At 50.1% G+C, this 3,520-nt stretch overlaps 1 protein-coding gene across 3 annotated transcripts in view; it reads right to left on the bottom strand.

Annotated features, from left to right (window-relative positions):
- LOC122554191 (very-long-chain enoyl-CoA reductase-like) overlaps positions 1–3,520 on the bottom strand; it is a 93,815-nt gene that overhangs the window by 40,299 nt on the left and 49,996 nt on the right. Inside the window, exon 1 of one of the 3 annotated variants that reach the window (XM_043698838.1) lies at positions 1,798–1,933. The exons of the other annotated variants lie outside the window; for them this stretch is intronic. The gene's annotated coding sequence lies outside the window, so the exon portion shown is untranslated. Of the gene's footprint in view, positions 1–1,797; positions 1,934–3,520 lie in introns of those variants that run through there. 3 annotated transcript variants of the gene reach the window in all.

Genomic DNA, 3,520 nt, shown 5'->3' with positions numbered 1-3,520 from the left:
TCTTTTCCCTGGGGTCGGGGAATCCAGAACTAGAGGGCATAGGTTTAGGGTGAGAGGGGAAAGATATAAAAGAGACCTAAGGGGCAACTTTTTCACACAGAGGGTGGTACGGGTATGGAATGAGCTACCAGAGGATGTGGTGGAGGCTGGTACGATTGCAAAATTTAAAAGGCATCTGGATGGGTATATGAATAGGAAGGATTTGGAGGGATATTGGACCAGGTGCTGGCAGGTGGGACTCGATTGGGTTGGGATATCTGGTCAGCATGGATGGGTTGGACCGAAGTGTCTGTTTCCATGCTGTACATCTCCATGACTCTATGATTCTATGACCATGACTTACCTCCCAATCCTGAACATCCTCTCATTGTCATGTCCATATCAGCCACCTTCTGGTACTGGCGAACAAGATAGCTGCTGGCCTCTGATTGGCCAGCATTGCACACCCCCACCCCTTCCATACCTTCTGTGGGAAAAGATCTCCCCTCCTGCCAACGAAGCAAAATTGGCCAATGGTACCAAAAATACCCAGAATACCTCAGCAGGGATCAAGCAGGCTAGATCCCTGACTAGACAGCACTCGCAGACAAGGGAATACATTCCAAGCTCCCACTAAAAATGTCAGAGCAACACAGCTATCCCAAAGCCCCAAGGCTAGTTTCACAACCCAGCAATACCAAAGCCACACAAAGAGCAGGTCAGACAGAAAGGCACTAGCAAGAGCACTGCTCCCAGGACAAGACAATGGAAGCACCTCACCACTTCAGAGGAGACATTAACACCTACTTGTGAAGAGGAATGGAACCATCGATACTGTCAGGGTGTTGCATTGTGTGAAGGAACAGGACATTCATCCGATAACTGTTTTCCGATTAGCATCCTTGTAACTAGATTACTCTATTTCCAGATACATTGTATTTTCCCCATTTTTAATTAGCCTTATTGCACAAGATCATTATAAAAATTGGTCTTCGTGCCCATTTGCCACCGGGCAGTGGGGATCCCCAGTGGAGGGCTCTCTATGCGGGAGTCCTCCCCCTTTCTCTCGGGGATCTGGGGTGGAGGGTGCTGCACGCAGCAGTCCCCTGCAACCGCAGATTGTGGTGGTTCACAGACTCCCAGCCCAATTGCTTGTTCTGTGGCGCTGTGGAGTCCGTGGACCACGTGTATATTGGGTGTGGGTGTTTGCATTCCCTTTTTGATTTTCTTAAAAACCTTCTCCTCTGTGTTTGGTTGCACTTCAGTCCCACGCTCCTGATCTTTGGGCACCCGGTACGGAGGAAGGAGGGCAGGTCTGAAGACCTCCTCGTGGGTCTGCTCCTGGGCCTGGCCAAACTGGCCATCAACAGGAGGGGGTCGTTAGGGCCGACTGCCTGCCCCTCTTCCGCGGTTATGTTAGAGCCCGGGTGTCCTTGGAGAAGGAGCACGCGGCGTCGACCAACACCCTGGAGTTGTTCAGGGAGAGGTGGGCGCCGCAGGGAGTGGAGTGCATCATTTCGCACTACCGCACTTAGGTGGTAGTGTGGGGGTTAAATAAAAAAAAAATTGGTCTTATCCTCAGCTCTGGGAAGAGGCTCCTTGACTGCCTGAGCAGACTGTCTGTCCTGTTTCAGCTTAGTCAGTTTCTCTTCCTCGATATTGCCGCACTAATAAACTGTTTGTCAATTTCACTTCGAACTGTGCTTTGTGATCTCTAATTTACTGAGCAAATTTCTCTGACAGTTTGGCGTTAGTCGGCAGGCCCTTTTTTTCTCTTTCTCTCAACAGGGTAAGCGAGCCAGATAACCCAATTCTTACCTGGCAGCCAGCCCTGCCCAGAGGGTCAGACCAGAGAAAGGCTGGACGACTGTGGAGGGTGGCCACAATTCTGATCTGCAGCGAATTGGCTTCAGCTACTGCAATTTGGAAGTTGAGTAGTGACTTGGCTCCTAAATTGCTGCCAGGACTCACTCAGCCTGTTGAGGTAGTCTGGTAAGCGAATAAATTAATCACCAAATTTAACTATTTGGCAGCAGGCTGCTACAATTTGGAAGTTGAGTACTGGCTTGGCCTGTGGAGGTAGTCTGGTGGGAAAGTAAGTTAACTGGCAGCCGGTAATTCGGAATTGAGCAGCGTGGACTGGGCCTGCAGAGGTTGTCAGCTGTGCTAAATTATTTACCTAAAATTTTTTGCAACAAACATTAATTTGGCCCATGCATGATCCGGCTTGAGCCAGGACTTCTGTCACAAACCTGATCTAGCCAGGAGAAAGACGGTCAGGCAGAGAAAGTTAGGCAAACATACGTGGAGAGAGCACTCATCAAATTCTCGCTTTACTACTGATATATCCACAGCTCAAACGCAATTGACTGGGGCCTGCTGTTTTGTCCTGTCCTGTGCTGTCTAAGAGTTTGTTTTGGGTGTGTCTGCTTGTTCTGTGGTTACTGAGTGCTTGCTTTGTTAATTTCAGGTGTCCCATCTGGCCATGTTTGTTCCGCGCTGAAGTGTTTGTTTACTTTGCGGGCAGCGATTACACGCTTTAGTGACTTTTATTGCCTAACCTGTCAATCACTCACTGCCTGTGTGTCCTGTTAGCTCTCCATCTCTGTTTTTTGCCTCGAAACCTAAATACAGCACTTACAAATCATCCAGGACACCATGGGCGCACGGATATCCACCGTCTGGTGGAAGATGCCAGCTGTGGGAGCTGGGCAAACCCAACCTAGTGGTGAGAACGGTACAAGACTACCCTGAAAAGGCATGGTAAATATGTAATCTTTGAGAACAAGGTAGGAGATGCTCTTGTTACACCTGGGTGACTGACAGACACCATGCTAAAACACACAGGCGACAGCCGCTACGTTATCCCCTTGACAAGGGACCTTTACTCCTGGTCCCAAGGGAATTGGCCATCTGAGGGGGTCCTTCAAAATTAATAAAATTGATTACTGGACCACGGCCATTACAGGGGGTGGGGGCACGGGGATCCCTCATGTCACAGTGTCTGGCAAAATTTTGGGATATTGCCAAAAACCACCAGCCCCCTAAAGTACAAACCGCAGCAAAACATCCCCGACCCCTACCATCCCGGGCACAGCCCTGCCACCCTACGCCGAGGAATACCCGAAACTTCCCTGACCAGCCCCAGAGCCAGACCCGCTGCTACATGAAATGGCTGCCCTTGTTACCATGCAGCTCATGAGAAGCTCGCAGCAGGATACAGCAGCCGCTGGGCAACCTGACTCACTACCGCTGCCCAACCCAGTCAATAACATCAGGCTCACACGCAGCACGGCTGCTGCCCTGAAAGACCAGGGCACTGAATGCCAATTTCCTCATATTATGATTGGATCTACTCCCCTTGATAAGCCCTGGACCCACACAGAGGTCCGGGCCATAGAACATAGAACAATACAGCACAGAACAGGCCCTTCGGCCAACGATGTTGTGCCGAACATTTGTCCTAGCTTAAGCACCCATCCATGTACCTATCCAATTGCCGCTTAAAGGTCACCAATGATTCTGACTCTGCCACTCCCAC

Source organism: Chiloscyllium plagiosum, chromosome 11, assembly GCF_004010195.1.
Source record: "Chiloscyllium plagiosum isolate BGI_BamShark_2017 chromosome 11, ASM401019v2, whole genome shotgun sequence".
Classification (NCBI taxonomy): domain Eukaryota; kingdom Metazoa; phylum Chordata; class Chondrichthyes; order Orectolobiformes; family Hemiscylliidae; genus Chiloscyllium; species Chiloscyllium plagiosum.
This window is presented reverse-complemented; position numbering and strand designations above follow the sequence as displayed.